Raw genomic sequence first — 18,715 nt, forward strand, 5'->3', positions numbered from 1 at the left:
CCCCATACATAAAGATTTTTGAGTTAGTAAGCTACCTTTTAGCTTTTGACTTAACAATATTTCTCAACTGGTGAGGTGTGCTCACAATGAGGTTTCCTCTAAAAGTTAATTTTCTACCTTCTTCTGTTAGCAAAGCAGTTGCCTTTACAGATTGAATGCATTCAGGCCATCCGCGGATTACTGGATTAAGGATTTTTGATAGGAAGGCTACTGGTTGTCAGTGGCCTCAGTGCTTTTGGGCTATGCCCTTGTTTACACTGACAACAAAGTGGTATTGGAGTGTTAAAGGATCACGGAGAGGACCTTTATCAATTATAAGTTCTAAATTTACCTTGGCTTTTAAAGGAATAGTGTATACTTTTTTTCTTAACTACTTATATATCTTTTTTTCTTTGACTTTCTGACTCCCTTTTTATCTGTTTCTTCCTCTCTCTCTCTCTGCCTCTCTCTCTGACTCCCTCTTTGTCTTTCTTTCCCTCTCTGCCTCTCCCTCTCTCCCTTTTTCTCTCTCTCCTCTCTCTCTCTCCTATAGTAGGGACCTGTGGGAGTGGAGGTACTCTTTCTTCCCCCAAGAAGAAAGGAAAAGGGGGTTTGTGTCAGGTTCAACTTGAGATTAGTGGAAGGCTCAACCCCTCAGCACCAGGGATGTCTCACCTTCCTTGTCCCAGAAGGCCCAACCCCTCAACACCAGGGATGTCTTGCCTTGCCTAATCCCGAAGCCTCAACCCCTCAAACCAAGGGGTGTCTCACTTTGCCTGTACTGGAAGGATCAACCCCTCAAACCAGGGGTCATCTTGCCTTGCTTGCCCTAGAAGACTCAATCCCTCAAACCAGGGGCATCTTGCCTGTCCTGGAAGGTTGACCTATTTCTCCCCTTTCCCCCTCAGAAGGTCCTTTGTACACTTCCTATTCATGCTTTCCTCTCTGGCCGCACTCCCAAGGTAGACTTAGGCCCTTCTTAATGTTGGCAGGCCAGTATAAAGCCTACGGCAGAATCCACCCTAAGCCATATCAGGTAGCTACAGAACCACAGAGAGGACCCACTCACTTTGTCCAACAGTAGGACTTGTCACCATCCACACGAACACGAACACAAGCAGGGTTGTTTGTGATCATTCATGCACACACACATTTAGCCCTCCAGAATATGACCACCAAGGAAGTACTTTACCAACTCCCATGGCCTCTCCTTCCTTATTCTGTGCACAGAGTTGTCGCCACAGTATGTGAGAATCCTTTAAGCTAGCTTGCTCGCCAGTTTTTCCCCCCGGCGTTGCTGAGAGCTCAGATTGTTCCTCACACTGGATGGTTCTTGATTTCTCACCTCTGAGGCCGCCAAAATAGGGTGGGGTACACCTCCTCACTAGAGAGAACGAGAGACTGTCCCCAGAGAGGAATGCAATCCCAGACGAGCCCCCAAATTGTTTAAGTTTCGGTGTCACCAAAGAAATAGCACTCAAATACAATTTTTTTTTTTTTTTTTTTTTTTTTTTAATTTTCAGCAAGGCAAGTTACTTCTATATAGAAGGGTGCACCCTTACAGATGAAACAATGGCGAGCACACGTTTGGACAAGGGAGGGGAAGGGATTCTTATCCCTGATGCATGTGGCCCCTACTACTGGGTCGTTCCCCTACTGGCTAAGGTTAGAACGCACAGACTAAACTAATTCTGATTAGCTAATTTAAAGAGAATGACGTGTGAGTGCTTTGGTGGGAGTCAGGACAGAGCAGGTAACAGGTAATCAGAATGAGGGTGGGGCAGGTGATCAGATTGAGTTAGGGTGGAGTAGGTAATTGAAAAAGGTTGCTTTATGAGGAAGTTAAGTCCAAAAGTAGAAGGCAAAGAATTGAACATACTGACATATTCTTTGAAAGGAAATTTAGAACTTGTATCTAATAATGTCACACCAGATGAGTTAAATTTCATCTTTATATTAATGTGTTATTAATGTTAAACTTAATTTTAATAAAATCTTATAGACATTATCTAATTTTAATGTCTGACTATAAGGTAAGACTTTTATAGACTAACTTTTTATAGTTTTTGTTGAAGAGGAGGTTAGTGCTTTAAGAAAAATCTATCATGCTTTAATTTTAATGTCCAGTTCACAGAAAAACTGGATACCCTTTCAACTGTAGCCAATATGTTTACACACAGAATTTGATACCCTTTACATAAAAATTAACATTTAAAATTTGCTTAAACCTATAAAACAAATTTTTTAAATCTTTAATGTAGGTAAAAATCTATATTCTTATGCCTCCTTACAATCCTGTTATTAGAAGTATATTTTATTTTTCTTACCTTGTACATGAATTTTAAATAATTTTAATAATTTTACATTCAGGAGGTCTATTTTTAAATTATACAGTATTTGTTGCATAAATTCCCTTTTATAGCTTTTCTTATGACTTTCACAGACAATCTTTAACATGTCTTAACTTTCTGCCTTCCTTTTACACTATTTTTTCCCTAGTTTCACCTTTTTTGTCTTCTTTTGATTTCTGTGGCTTCCAATTTCTCTCTCACTCTTTCCCTCTATTTCTCTCTCTCTTATTTGCACTCTATTTTCCTCTCTCTCTGTCATCTGTTTCCCTTTCTTTCCTGAGTTCTCCTGCTCCTGCTGCTAGCCTTGGCTCTGTCCCCTGCACAAGTGTTGCTGTTTCTCTTGGATTTTTTTTCCCCTCAATTTTCCTTTTTACTTTTCTTTCCTTTTTTCCTACACTTAGTTTCTTGGGCTGGGTGGGATGTGTGTGGCTGCAGTCTGGGCCCTGGGCAGTCACCGGCCCAGAGGCTTGGCAGATGCCTGCCACAAATTGCAAAAATTATGTGTTTTCACCTCCTCTGCTCTCCTCCCAGCACAGGTCCCCACCCTCTTTTTAACACAGAGCGGGCTGGGGAGAGGGACTTAACCCTTGGAGTACCTGCTTGGCGGTTTGACTCTGTGCTTGCAGTTTTTGCTTTCTTTCTCTCTTTCTCTCCTGGTTTCTTTTTCTTCTCTGCTGGTCTTTCCTTTGTCTCTGCCAGCCACCTATGCTGTTTTCCCTTCTCCTTCCCCTTCCCCTAGGGGACGAACCAGTAGGAGTGGAGCTACTCTTTTTTCCCCAAGAAGAAAGGAAAGGGGCGATTCTGAATATTTTTCATACTACTGGAGGTTTAACCGACCCCGCCACCAAAATGGGGATTTCTCACCTCTTTCTGAGGTTCAACCACCCCATCAAAGGGATTTCTCACCTCTTTCTGAGGTTCAAACCCCCTTCAAAGGGATTTCTCACCTCTTTCTCAGGTTAAACCCCCACCCCACCCAAAGATTTCTCACCTCTCTCTGAGGTTCAACCCCTTTTCATGGGGATTTCTCACCTCTTTCTGGGGTTCAACACCCCTCTGGGGATTTCTCACCTCCCTCTGATGGTCAACCCCTCACCAACACTCCCCCGCTTCCCGGATTTCTCACCTCTTTCTAAGCTTCAATCCCCATTGGGGATGTCTCACCTCTTTCTGATGTCCAACCCCCCACTAGGGATTTCTCACCTCTTTTTAACCTCCAAGACATCCTAAGGAATACTTTACCTCCCCTGTGCATTTTCTCTACTTGGTATGTCCTAATCAAGGAATGTTTTACCATCCCATGGCTTTTTCCCTAGTCCCAACTACCAAGGAAATACTTCACCAGCTCCTGCGGCTTCTCCTTCCTTGGTCTGCACACAGAGTCATCACTGCAGTATGTGTGGATCCTTTAAACTAGGTTGCTGGACAGTTTCTTTTTTTTTTTTTTAAACATTGCTGAGTCCGGGTTTATTCATCACACCAGATGGGTCTCAATTTCTCACCCATGAGGCACTTGCAATGAGGTAGGGGAGTGCACTCCCTCATGAGACAGGGCTGGAGATCGCCCATGGAGGAGAATGTAGCCCCATACAGATTGCCACCAAATTGTCTGAAATGCTTGTTCTCTGGTGCTGTAAAGAAACAGCACTTGAACATTATTTAGTAAGGCCATTTTCACTTCCTGCAGAAAGGGTACACTCGACAGCAGTTTTGCCACGAGAGTACACCAAACAAAGGAGATAGGGTCATTTATAACCTGACACGTCTATCCTACTGCTGTGTCTGGTTTCCATTGACTGGAACATGGACAAAAACACATTCTGTATTTCTCCCAATTGGCTAGTAACTTAGAACTTTTTTAAAGAGGCAAAGATAGAGGGGAACAAAGGAAAGAGGAAGTAAGTTGTGGAATGTTGAGAAAGGTAAAAATGCTTTTAAATAAGGAAGAGGAATAGGCTATGACTTAATGCTTGCTTGGACCGGTATAAGCATGCCAGGGCAAATATTTAGGCTAAATTGCGGGAGCTAAGAGCATAAAGTACATTGATTTCTTTATTACGGCTAGCAGATAGTTAAGAATGTTAGCACAGGTCTTTGAATAAATTTTGCTTCTAAGAGAAGTTAGTATTTATTCCTAATTAGATGGGGAGGAAAGTCTGTAAAGAGGAATCTCCATTTTACTTTTTACATACAGGTCAAAAATGGTCCACTAACCCCCACTGAATTGTTCACAGCTGTTTTATTCATAAGCACCAGAAACTGGAATCAGCCCAGATGTGCTTCCATGGTGTAAGAAAACATTTTAAATGGTCTATTTTCGAGGCATGATAAATCTATGCACTGGCCACCAGCCTGCAGATGTAACAAACTGCACGGCTCATGCACCTAGAAGGTCACAACAAGCGAACAAAATGTAGAGGAAGGGTCAGCCCATAATTGGCAAGAAAGTTTTGGTACTGGAAAATCAAAACTTAAGCAGGTAAGGGGACAGGGCATAACCTTATAAGTGGGATAATGAACTCAGGCAACGTCCAGGAAGATTGTAACCCTATAGTACTTGACCAATGAGGAACTGGGGGAGGGACTTGCTTGCTAGGAGATAAGTTACCTTCTGTGACTGCCCTGGTTGTGCCTGCCTCCCAGGCACCCGATCTTGCAAGGCCGCAATTAAAAGTCTTGCTTCCAGGCCGGGCGCAGTGCCTCACACCTATAATCCCAGCACTTTGGGAAGCCGAGGCAGGCAGATCATCTGAGGTTGGGCATCTGAGACCAGCCTGGCCAACATGGAGAAAGCCTGTCTCTACTACTGTCTCTACTAAAAATACCCAATTAGCTGAGTGTGTTGGTGCATGCCTGTAATCCCAGCTACTTGGGAGACTGAGGCAGGAGAATTACACAAACCCAAGAGGCGGAGGTTGCAGTAAGCCAAAGTTGCGGTGAGCCGAGATTGTGCCACTGCACTCCAGCCTGGGCGACAGGCAAGACTCCATCTCAAAAAAATAAATAAATAAATAAATAAAAGCAGAAAACAAAAAAGAAAAAAGTCTCACTTCCGCAGTCCTGTGTGTCTCCAAGTCCCTTCTTTGGGTTTGGACAGGTGAATGTGTGTTTGTCACAATGGGTAGATAAATAAGCTGCAGTCTACCCACACCATAGAGACCACTCAGCAGCAAAAAACAGCAAACATTATGCTGAGCAAAAAGGCCAGTCAAAAAGGTTACATTTCTATGATTCCATTTATATGACACTCTTATGAGAAATTTTTAAAATGGAGGACAAATTAGTGCTTCCCAGGGGTTAGGGACCAGGTTGGGGAGACTAGCTTGAAGGGGCAAATGTGGCTAGAAAAGGGCACAGGGCAGATCCTTGCGGTTGTAGAACATTCAGTACCACAACATGGCAAGGACGGGAGCCCCCAGTGGTGAAACTACACAGAACTCAAATCTATCTCTCTCGTTCTCACTCTCACTCCCTCTCACTCTCTTGCTGTCTCACACACACACACACACACACACACACACACACACACACACACAAGTATAAGTAACCGTAAGACTGGTCAGCGATACCGTGCCCACATCCTGGCTGTGACCCTCTATTAAGGTCACAGTTCTACAACGTGGTACCACTGGAATAGAGAAGGAGATTGGCCAAAGTGTACAAGGGGCTCTCAAGGATTTCTTACAACTGTTAAGTGAATACAGAAGCTCAAATTATTTAAATTAAAAAAAAAAAGTCCAAAATTAAAGAGTCCAATATTGACAATGTCATATGGTTTTATCTAACATCAACTCAATGTATCCTCACAATAATCCCACAAAGTAGGTATCATTATTATCTCCCCTTTGCAGACGAGAAAACTGAGGCCCTAGGGGTGTGAAAAATGTAGTCACGGTCACATTTTAAATGGTGAGGTCAAGAGCTGAAACAAGGCTGGCTGGCTCCAGAACCCAGTCTTCACCACGATCAGTCTTGAAAGTGGAAATGTAAAACATGAATATGCATCTGCTATTATTATGGCTTTAAAAATCTCCTTACAGTGTAACTTTTACAGGATTTAAATGGTACACTAAAGACCTAAGACCCAGCCTCATCTCATTTTAAAGTTCTCAGTTAAGAAAAGACACAACCAGCTGGATTCCACTCCCACAATGGTCCGGAGCCCCACAAGCCCAAGGCCAGCTGGTGCGGACAGGTCACCTATCGGCTCTGATTAGGAGATTATCCTGACTTTGGCCGCCTTCCAGTGAACATACACGCCCCCTTGGTTTTCTTGGGCTGGGAGCGGAGAAGGTGGGCAGTTATTTGTTTCTTGTTTTTGGTGTTTCTTTTTTAAGGATGGGGTGCTATTTGTTTCTGTTTTCTCTGATTTAAAGTGAAAGAGAAGGCCAAAGGGAATAAAAGCAACTAAGCAAACTTCAGAACTGAGGTGAGAGTATGGAGGAGCTAGAAGGGCATCATACTCTAATGGCAAAACTCAAAAGAAAACATAAATATACTGTTATCTACTTGTCTCTGGAGCTCACTGTTGGCCTCACCATTTTATGATCAGCCGTCATGGACACTGCGAAACAGAGAAGACGGAGAAATTTGGGAAGTGGCTATTTCACTTCAGTGTGAAGCACCTACTCAACAGTCGCTTACTTATTTGTGACCTCTCCCAACACTCGCTGTTCTTTTTCTACAAAATGAAAAATCCAAGAGGCAGCAGACGTCAGGATACCTGCTACCAGCCTTACTTTTGCCAAGTAGGAACCTCAGAATCAGATACAACTCCATGGAGAACTGTTCTCTTGGTATGAAGACAAGGTCTTCAATCAATCAATCAGTTCAGTAGAGCTGCATGATACAAGATCAATATACAAAAGTCAGCTATATCATCATCATACACAAGCAATGAACAATCTGAAAAAGATTAAGGAAACACTCCCATTAAAACAGCATCAAAAGAATACTTAGCAACAAATTTAACCAAATAAGTGTAAAACTTGTCCCCTGTAACCACAAAACACTGTTGAAAGAAACCAAAGACTTAAATAAATGGGGGGAAAAAATCCCACATTTATGGATCAAAAGACATAGTATCTTTATAACAGCAACAATCCCCAAGGTTATCTAATGATTCAGTGCAGTAACTATCAGAATTCCAACTATCTTTTTTCAAAACTAGAAAAGTGATCCAAAAATCTATATGGAACTGTAAACCTCTCACATACAGAACTATAAAAGTTTGTCTTAAAACTTTTTTGGGAGTAGAAGAGTAGAAAAGACATAATTGAAATGTCTAGTGGCTCGGGTGGTGACTCACACCTATAATCACAGCACTTTAGGAGACTGAGACAGGAGAATCACTTGAAGTCAGGAGCTTGAGACCAGCCTGGCCAACATGGTGAAACCCCATCTGTACAATAAATAAAAGAAATTAGCTGGGTGGTGGCACATGCCTGTAATCCCAGCTACTCGGGAAGCTGAGGCAGGAGAATTGCTTGAACCCGGGGAGGTTGCAGTGAGCTGAGATTTTGCCACTGCATTTCACAGAATCTCACTGTGTCTCAAAAAAAAAAAAAAAAAAAAAAGGCTAATAATCATATGATGCCAAGTTTTTCTAAAATGATTATTTTTAAGTATTAAGAGAGGAAAAAACAAAACAAGGTACTGATTTGACATTTTTTTTCAAACTTCTTTAATTTGAAAAGTCTGATATTCTTCAATATCATTCAGGAGAAATGGCTCATGTCTCTAATCCCAGCACTTTGGTAGGCCAAGCCAGATGGATCACTTGAGGTCAAGAGTTTGAGACCAGCCGGGTCAACATGGGGAAACCCCGTCTCTACTAAAAATACAAAAATTAGCCGGACTTGGTGGCGCGCACCTGTAGTCCCTGCTACTTGGGAGGCTGAGGTGGGAAAATCGCTTGAACCCAGGAGGCAGAGGTTGCAGTAAACCAAGATCATGCCACTGCATTACAGCCGGGGTGGCAGAGCAGGACTCCATCTCAAAAATATAGATTAATTAAAATAAAATTATTCAATAACCAACATAACATTCTTTCCTTTAAAAATAACACCACTGTCGTAGGCTGGGCATGGTGGCTCACGCCTGCAACCCAGCACTTTGGGAGGCCAAGGTGGGTGGATCACGAGGTCAGGAGTTCGAGACCAGCCTGGCCAATATGGTGAAACCCCACCTCTACTAAAAATACAAATATTACCCAGGCATGGTGGCGGGTACCTATAGTCCCAGCTACTCAGGAGGCTGACACAGGAATCACTTGAACCCAGGAGGCAGAGGTTGCAGTGAGCCAAGATCACACCATTGCACTCATGCCTGGGCAACAGAGCAAGACTCCATCTCAAAAATAAATAAATAAATAATACACCACTGGGCTGGGCACGGTGGCTTATGCCTGTAATCCTAGCACTTTGGGAGGCCGAAGCGGGCAGATCATGAGGTTAGGAGATCGAGACCATCCTGGCTAACACGGTGAAACCCCGTCTCTACTAAAAATACAAAATATTAGCTGGGCGTTGTGGCGGGCGCCTGTAGTCCCAGCTAGTCGGGAGGCTGAGGCAGGAGAATGGCGTGAACCCAGGAGGCGGAGCTTGCAGTGAACTGGGATCCGGCCACTTCACTCCAACCTGGGAGACAGCGATTCTCCATCTCAAAAAAAAAATACCACTGTCCCTGAATGTGTGTATTCTTTTATTTTAGAATGTGCGCCCACAATAATTTGTACAGTTCAACATCTAAGATGGAATGAACAGAATGTAAATGGGAGTTAGGGGAAGGGAAGTGACTGCACAGCTTCTGAGAGAACAGCAACATCCTTGAAGCATGGGATTCTCAACTCTCATGCTCAGATATTCTAGCACACAGCAGGTGTGCTTTCCTTTAATAAGCACAAAGGTCAACAAATGCCCCTTGGAAGAACGGCTGATTGGCAAGGATTCCACCCAGCTAGACTTGTCCACTATCTTGAAACACTACTTTTCCATTTCATTTACGCAACCTGATGGCCAGCCACTGTAACAAAAGAAACATCACCAAAATTAATTCTATTTCTTCCTTAAGACAAAAGGGAGTTTACTCCTTACATATGACCTTACACAATTCCTGTCTGAAAATCATCATGTTCATCAACCCTGCCTGTGCTCTCCTCTTGCCACTGTGCAAGAGGTTAAACAACGGCATGCCAAAACTTCTGTGTTTCGCTCTTAAACTTACCTACTTTCTTAAGCTAATTGAATAAAATTTAATATACATTTAGCAACCACATCTTTTAAAGAGAACAGTAGGAAACTCAAAAGTAGTTTCCTTTAAACAAAAGATGCTCACAGTTGATGAATTTAGAACATTTGTCCCCAATCTCCTAAAAAGTGACATATGAAGAAGGAGATGTCACAGAAGAAAACGATGACACACACCCAAAAGGCATCAGCCTGTGTGTGAACATTTTCACAACGGGGAAAGAAACGAAGCCAGACTCCTTGAGAACCCATTCATAACTGAAAACGCAGCACCTTCTAACCTTGAAACTGAGAACAAAGTAATGCCCACTTATGAAGAGGGGCAAAAACAGTAGACTCTCATTCCATGAACCAAGCATGATGCTAACATGTATCCTGTGACAGAGAATTTTTTAAAAAGCCACCAGAACAATACCAAAAAGTGAAAGACTGTATTGTTTGCCTCAACATCTGTTTTCTTCACTCTAATGTTCCCAAAAACCAGTGCAGCAAAAAGGCTGGCTCCTCCCACTGACTCTTCCACACCCCTATTTCCTCTCTCTCCTTATCACCTCTTCTCCTTTCTGCTCTTCTGTGCTTCCTACTGTCTCACTGAGCTGCCCCTCACTCCCCAGCACGCCACCATCTCTGCTGAGCTGATGTTTCTCCAGAGACAGTTCTCCAGATCTCTCTCCAACCTAACATCACTCCCAAGAGCCCACTCACCAGATGTCCAGGAGGTTTATGAAAGCCATGGACTAAGACTAGAGATGCTGTCCCTCAGACCAGCTCTCTCTGGCTCTTACTGTCTGGTAGGGAGGCTGTGCTGCCCTGGCACATTCTCATTTTTCTCTGGCCTCTGTACCTCCCATGCATCTGCTCTTCCGTTGTGCCCCTCCACTGTTTCTAATGCCACTCTCAGCTCCAGCAACCCACCCTCCAGTGCACCTCAACGCTCTGCCCAATTCAGTCTCCTATGGATCAGTGTGGGGCACGGCATGATGCAAAGTAGGCCCAGAGGCTGTGGAGTTGAGCAGCTATGGTTAAAATCCTAGCCCTGCCCATATACTGTTGGGGTGACCCTAGTACATTCTAACAGCCTCTATCATTCCTAGTTGCCTTCTCTGTAGAAAGAAAAATTCCAGGATACAAAATATAAGATGAATATACAGAAGCCCATTGTATTTCTAGACACCAACATCAGGCAGAGTCCACCATGAAGGCAGGTGACAGTGTCCCAAGGAGAGTCTACTGGCCAGCATGGCAACACAAGCTCAGACACAGCAGGGACACTGGAGATGGGCCCATGAACCACATGTACAGCCCAGGAGGCTGAGACAACTGGTGTCTGCATGAAGACTAGGAACAGTTGACTTCTTATCTCACACCATACACAAAAATCAATTTAGGATAGATTAAAGGCGCAATAAACACAAAGCGCAAAAGTACAAAGTGTGCAGAATGCATAGGAAGCTATCTTTATAGCCCTGAGATAGGGAACATTTTTTTCTTTCTTTTTTTTTTTTTTTTTTTTGAGACAGAATCTCATTCTGTCACCCAGGCTGGAGTGTAGTGGCATAATCTCAGCTCACTGCAGGCTCTGCCTACTGGGTTCAAGCAATTCTCCTTTCCTACCCTCCCGAGTAGCTGGGACTACTGGCATGTGCCACCATGTCCAGTTTTTTTGTTTGTTTTTGTATTTGTATTTTTAGTAGATACAGGGTTTCACTATGTTGGCCAGGCTTGTCTTGAACTCCCGACTTCAGGTGATCCACCCACCTGGGCCTCCCAAACTGCTGGAATTACAAGCATGAACCACCATACCCATCCAAGAAAATTTTCTAAAATAAGACATAATGCGTCATGATCCACAGTTTGGAAGGCATTGTCCCCAAGAACCAAGCAAGTCCCTTCAAAGTAAAAGTATTCAAATTTCAAATAATCAAATGTTACTGCATTTAATGGAAGCTGAAGTGAGAGGACTGCTTGATCCCAGGAGTTCAAGGCCAACCTGGGCAACATAGTGAGACCTCCTCTCTATAAAAAATTTTAAACTAGCCAGGTATGGGGGTGCATGCCTGTGATCCCAACTACTGGAGAGGCTGAGATGGAAGATTGCTTGAGCCAAGGAGTTCATGATCTCACCACTGCACTCCAGCCTGAACAACAGAGCAAGACCCTGACTAACAACAACAAAAAAAAAAATTCACCTTTCTCTCAAGAAAAATAAAACTAAAAAACTGAACTGTAGTCTTCCACTCATATCGAAGGTAAAGATCACAATGGGAATCTCCCTCTGCATGGAACCTTGTTCAAATGCACATGCATACACAATCCCAGTCAGAATCTTCTTTCCTACCTGCAGCACTGAAGGTTCAAATAAGTCCTACTATTTTCAGTAAACAGAAAACTTTTTTGGAAGATGCTGTTTTCAGGTATAGACAAAACAAAACAAACAAACAAACAAACAAAAAAAGCCACAATTTTTAGAGTTAAGTAATGAGGGGGGGTTTTATGAATTTTATCATGACAGAAGAAATTTTCATTTAAGTTATAAAAACATTTTGTTGAGAAAAAGCCAACATTTTCAAATAATGAACAGGTACACATTGGTTGCTTTACAAATGGAAAAAAAAAAGTGCCTACAGATCTCCAGAATAGTAAATAATTCACTGCACAGAGGCGAAGGACAGGCCTGGAAACAGGTCTTGCCCTTCGCCAGCCAAAATGACGCTGTAACTGAGACAGCAGCACCCCAACAGCTGCCTCAACCTTGACCTAGACAATAACTTTTAGTTATCTGAATTCATTCCATTTTTCTATAAAGTTTATCAAACAGGCCACAGTGAATTCCCACAGAGCACTGACTACACAGCAGTAATAAACTGACACAGCATGCTGTCAGATAAGGAATGCATCATCATTTTCACCTATTAACTACAAATACCTTGCTATGAAGAGACACTTATCCATTACACTTACCATTTCAGGGATTAAGGGACTTACACAGGGTAATGGACAGACCAAAACACTTATTTTGGCAACAAAATGCAGATCATTTTCTGAACCAGCATTTACCGATACTAATTACGTTCTGTAACTGATGATGGACTCACTGCAAATAAGCGAAATAAGTCTCCTCTTACATTTGATGAAGCATAACCTTTCTATGTCAAATCTACTTTAAAAGGCACAAAAAGAGGCCAGAGACAGTGGCTCACACCTGTAATCCCAGTAACTTTGGGAGGCAAAGGTGGGTGGATGATAAGGTCTGGAGTTCAAAACCAGCCCAGCCAAAATGGTGAAACCCTGTCTCTACTAAAACTACAAAAATTAGCCAGGCGCAATGGCGGGCACCTGTAATCCCAGCTACTCGGGAAGGTGAGGCAGAGAACTGTTTGAAGCCAGAGCCAGAAGTTGCAGTGAGCCAAATGGCATCACTGCACTCCAGCCTGGACAACAACAGAGCAAGACTCCAAAACAATAAAAATAAAATAAAAGGGAGCACAAAAAGCTCTTGGAAAAATATTCTCCAATACAAATAGCATACTTTCCTTAACGCTATTTGTAGGGAGTTCTACTTGTCCCCGTATCAACACTGTAAGTACAGTTAACATGGCAGCCACTCATCATCAGTAGCCCATCTCTATGGGTGTGATGAAAGGCATTGCTGGTATGGGGTGATCAGCATGGCCAGTCCAGAGAAAAGCATCTGACAGTGGCAATGCCAATAGAAGGCTGACACAAATTAAGAGCTGCAAAATAGGAACTCAGGTTTTAAAGGTGATGCCTTTAAAAACAAACTTCTGGTAAATTGTGTTATTTGTATTTTACCACAGTAAAAATAAAACAGAAGGAAACACTGCTGAAAGTTTCAAGTTTGGGTCAAATTTAGCAGTATCTTGTAATACTTGAAGTCAAATTTAGCAGTATCTTGCAATACTTTCAAGTTTGGGTCAAATTTAGCAGTATCTTGTAATATTTGAAAAGGGGAACTTTTCAACAAATTTAAGAGGCATGCACAAAAAACAGAGAAAACGTCATAACAAATTGGTCTTCATTCCCTCTCATCCCATTCCATTCAGATGGCCATCCTATCAAATAAGATCCAGTTCTTCAGGGAGAAACTATAGAAAGAGAACAACAGCAGAATGGAGGATTGGGGAGGCCACATCAACTATAGGAGATCCAACGCAAGGGTCACAATGAAGGCTGAGCAAGATCTCCACCCACCTCCCCCCACCCCAGCTTTTTTTTCTGGTTTAACTACAGTTGCAGAGTAAAATCAGAAAACTTGTACAATCATTCTGTAACAGAATTCGAGATCTTCCAGGACAGCCAATACTTACTAAGAGAAATCAAGGTCTCAGAGAAACCAAAGAAAACAGACTCAGGGTCTCTGATTTTGAACTATCCATGTTATGCCATTTACTCGGTGTGCACACAACAAAACCAGTAACTGTTTCAACGGCACTTTTCCACAAGCAATATCATCTTACATGTTTGGCTGAATAAGTCTCAACACTGCAAAAGGATCAAAAGATTCTCTAAGTTTTTCAGTTCAACAACAGTGCACACTTTTATTTCTCATTTCAAATGTTAAGGATATTGCTCAAATAACTGCATAAAAGTCTCTCCTCACATAAGAAAGCCTGAAATCTCATTTCTCCACCAAAAATTGTTCTTGCAAGTGGATACAAAACTACTCATGACCTGCAAAATCCATGAATTCAAAGCATGTTGCATTTTAACTGTTAAAACAAAAATAGTTTTTAAAGTATAGGGACTGATAGACCAGACTCATCTTCCCAAGCCTCCTCCACAACTTCTTGGAAGCTGGCATACAAGACTAACCCTCCAAAAACAAAACAGAAGCAGAAAATCTTAATGGGGCACCAGGAAAAGGGAAGGCCTTGAGAAAAATCAAGACTCCCCACCATCAACCTTCCCAAATGACACAGATACAAGAGTTAACAGTAAAATACCTCTTTGAGAGGGGACTGAATCAATGTGGCAGGGCCAACCGTACACACACACACACACACACACAAGCACACATACACCATACATGCAGCTACTGCCCTGCCAGGGGATGATGAAATGAGGAGGGGAAATTAACATTTCAGGCAATGTCTCACATTGTTCATTGAGGTGAACAGCTGCTGTTGCAGCCGCCACCGCTAGGGCTTTCCTCCCAGTTGCCCACTTGGCCCACTGCCCTCCCCCTAACACCCCCACATGGTTGCCTGCATTCCCGCCCCTCCACAGCCTACAGGCGCCTCCTGCTACCCTGATGAGACAGGACTTGCTCAATTTCCTAGGCCACCTAAGAATTCCTAAGCCTAGCTGGGGAAGGTGACCGCACCCACCTTTAAACAAGGGCCTTGGAACTCATCTCACACCCGACCAATCAGGTAATAAAGAGGGCTCACTAAAATACAAATTAGGCTAAAAGCAGGAGGTAAGGAAATAGTCAAATCATAGCCCAGCACTTTGCGAGGCTGAGGCAGGCAGATCATCTTAGGTCGCGAGTTCAAGATCAGCCTGACCAATACAGAGAAAACCCCCATCTCTACTAAAAAAATAAAAATTAGCTGGAAGTGGTGGCACATGCCTGTAATCTCACCTACTTAGGAGGCTGAGGCAGGAGAGTTGCTTGAACCGAGGAGGAGGAGGTTGCGGTGAGCTGAGATCATGCCATTGCACTCCAGTCTGGGCAACAAGAGAAAAACTGCATCTCAAAAAGAAAAGAAAAGAAATAGTCAAATCGTGTATGGCCTGAGAGCACAGGGGGAGGGACAGTGATGGGGCTATAAACCCAGGCATTGGAGCAGGGAGGGGCAACCCTTTGGGATCCCTCCCATTGTATGGGAACTCAGTTTTCACTCTATTAAATCTGGCAACTGCACACTCTTCTGGTCCATGTTTGTTACCGCTCCAGATAAGCTTTCGCTCACCAGTGCTGTTTGGTACTGCTGTTTGCAGCTATTACTGTGGCAGACCTGCAGCTGACTTCAGCCCCTCCAGATCCAGCAGGGTGTCCACTGCGCTTCTGATCCAGCAAGATGCCCATTGCCACTCCTGATGGGGCTAAAGGCTTGCAATTCTTCTCGCATGGCTAAGGGCCCCCGGTTCATCCTAGACAAGCTGAACACTAGTTGCTAGGTTCCACGGTTCTCTGCCTTGATCCCAGGCTTAGATCTAATAGAGCTATAACACTCAATGCATGGCCCAAGGTTCCATTTCTTGGAACCCCTGAGGCCAAGCACCCCAGATCAGTCAATAAAAGGCTTGCTGCCATCTTGGGAGCCACCGGCCCCCATGTTGGGAGTAGCCGGCCACGTCTTGGGAACTGTGAGAACAAAGACTCTCCAGTAAGACCAACGCCCCAGGTTTCCATTTCCTCCGCCCCCTCCGCCCAACAGCCGCCTACTCTCATTTCAAAATAGCGATAATAATAGGGACGCTGAGAATGACAGCTACTACCAGCAACGCCAAGACGCCCCTCTGATGGGTCAGAAGTCCGCGCCCCCACTCGCAGCACCCCAGCACCTGCCGGGACCCCCTGGCAGCCCCTCCTGGCGGCCTCAGGTCCCCAAGACACTCCCAGGCCCGCCCCTGGCCCCAGAAGCCCGCGCTGGAGACCACCCACCGGTCCGCCTCTCAGGACCGCCCGGGACCCCAAACCCCCTAGTCGGTACCTCACAGCTGCCACGGGCTCCAGCCACCCACACCCTCCCATAAACCCATCCGCCCCTCACTGCCGCCTCGGGCCACCCAGATCCCCTCCCAGCCTCCCTGAACTCCCCAGACATCCTAAGTCCGCCCCGATTGGCCTCTCACGGCCACCCCGGGCCCCCAAAGACCCACAGTCGCCCGAACCTGGACCCGCAGGCCCGCGCCGGGACCCATTACTAGCCCCTCACCACCGCCCCTAGCCGCCAAAGACCCCCAGCCCACCCGGGCCCGGCTCCACAGGCCCGCCCGAGGCCCGTGGCGCAGCTCAGCTGCCCGGGAAGGCCTGCAGACCGCAAGGCCGCGCGAGTGCCCTGTGCCCGCCCTGACCACCAACCCCTGGCCAGAGGCGACTGTCACCGGGCTCCAAGGGCTGCGCGGCTCCGCGGCGGCTCAGCTGCGGGGCGCGGGCGCTGCCCATGCAGCCCGTGACCGCTTATCCAGGGCCGCGCGACCTGAGCGGGAAGCCAGAGGCGGCGCGGGCTGGGGCCCAGCAGGACTGCCAGGGCCTGCGGGAGGCGAGCCCATACGGACTCTACTGAAGGGGCGTTTGGCCGAGGAGGGATCCGTGGCAGCGCCTACCGGCCTGGGGCGATGTACGCATGGCTCACTATCTCAGGGCGGGTTCTGCCTAAAGGACCCAACAGCGCCTGCGGCTTGCTGGCAGGAGGAGACGCTCCAGCCCATTGGCCCACCGTATCCGCCCCGCCATGGCCCGCCGGGGCCACCGCGGCCGAGCACATCACAGCAACAGGAGTTAGTGCGCTAATGGAGTGAAGGGGAGAGGTGAGATTGACAGCCTCTGTGTCGGCCCAGAGGCCGACTGTGGGCCTCTGTGTCGGCCCAGAGGACGTCCCAGTAACGACTGGGCAAGGTCCTGTGTAAAGGCGACGGGGGAAGTAGCGACCAATGGATTTGGCTGGCAACGTCGCAAACGAGGGTGGGTCTTGCATTCTTGGGCCTGACGATTGGTCTTTCCAAGTGGCGGAAACGACGGAGATGTGACTGGAAACAAAATCTGGTATTAAAGCGCTGGGAGACAAAACGTCGGCCTCGAGGGTCGGAGCGTCGGTAAAGGTTGCCTTCCCGCGATGTCTTGCCTGCCCGCGGGCTTCTCGGGCCACGTCCAGCCCGGCTCCCGGAAAGCCCAGCCTCTGGCTGTGCTGCCCTAGAGGGCGTCAAGTGGTATGGAGAGCCCTGGGCGGGACTAGTGTATTTTTTAATGCTGCATTTTATTGGGGACTAAGACAACTGGTAAGCAAAATATTTACAGGCTTCAATTTACGAAATAATGGAATTGCAAAGTCCAGAGTGGGTAGGACCGCGAGGATGGCCTTTTTACTTGGGCAACATGCAGTATGGTGCAGAGATCAGTTGTTAAACCGCCCTTATTCAAATCCCAGCCTTCCCAGTGACTAGCGGTCACCCTGTAGGCTTTGTCTCTCAGATCTTAAGTTTTTTGATGGGTAAAATGGTAACTACACGTAGCACCTAGTATTTTTTGTTTGTTTGTTTGTTTTTGTTTTGTTTTGTCAGGGTCTCACTGGCGCCGTGCTGGAGTGCAGTGCTAACTGCAGCCTCAGCTTCCTGGTCTCAGAGGATCCTCCCATCTCAGCCTACTAAATAGCTGGAACAACAGCCAGGCATCACCACACTCGCCTAATTTTTTAAATTTTCTTAGAGACAGGATCTCTGTTTGTTGCCCAGGCTGGTCTTGAAATCCTGGACCCAGCGACCCTCTCTCCTCAGCTTCCCAAAGTGTTGGGATTAGATGCATGAGCCACAGTGCCGGCCAGGAGCACCTATTTCATAAACCTGTAGGGAAGATTAAATGAAGGGACTGTGGAGACTGTAGCACGGTGCTTGGCAGGTATGGAAGCTCTGTGGAAACATTAGTTACGCAATAACTGGACCTTCAGTTTCCTCTAGGGCCCAGATTACGGGCTCCACCCACAACTAGTCACATCATTGGATGAGGTGTGAACACCTGATAAAAACAGCCGGTGTATAGGCTGATCAGTGTTCATGAAAAGGTGATCCAAGGGTTTCCATATTTGCCTCACTGGAAGAAGTATCTGGTAAAACTAACAAAATTCAGAGTCCTGGACCCCATCGTCACCTATTGAATTATTCTAGACTAGGCGTTGGTGTTTTTTTTATTTTGGTGCCTTACATTACTCATCATTGGGAAAATTCGAAAAACATCAACCTAAGCCATCAAGCTCGCACTCGGGAATGTTTCCCCTAGGCTGAGGGGCAGTGGCATTCACAGGTGCAGTCAGCTCAGTCCATCTTCAAACTCCTGGGCTCAAGTGATCTCCCACCTGAGGAGCTGAGATAACAGGCATGCACTACCATGCTCAGCTATCAAGGGAATTTAAAGTACAAAATATTAATATGAATAAGCAGGCAGTTGGCCTTGGA

General features: G+C 45.4%; 1 long non-coding RNA gene across 17 annotated transcripts in view; it reads right to left on the reverse strand.

Annotated features, from left to right (window-relative positions):
* LOC139360983 (uncharacterized) overlaps window positions 1-17,071 on the reverse strand; it is a 178,299-nt gene extending 161,228 nt beyond the window's left edge. For 15 of the 17 annotated variants that reach the window (XR_011618564.1, XR_011618555.1, XR_011618554.1 and 12 more), the window contains exon 1: window positions 15,183-16,030. This is a non-coding gene — a long non-coding RNA (uncharacterized lncRNA). Of the gene's footprint in view, window positions 1-15,182; window positions 16,031-16,873 lie in introns of those variants that run through there. The other 2 variants (XR_011618557.1, XR_011618562.1) reach the window with 2 other exon arrangements.
* Between the last annotated feature and the right edge of the window lie 1,644 nt (window positions 17,072-18,715).

This window comes from Macaca nemestrina, chromosome Y (genome assembly GCF_043159975.1).
Source record: "Macaca nemestrina isolate mMacNem1 chromosome Y, mMacNem.hap1, whole genome shotgun sequence".
NCBI lineage: Eukaryota > Metazoa > Chordata > Mammalia > Primates > Cercopithecidae > Macaca > Macaca nemestrina.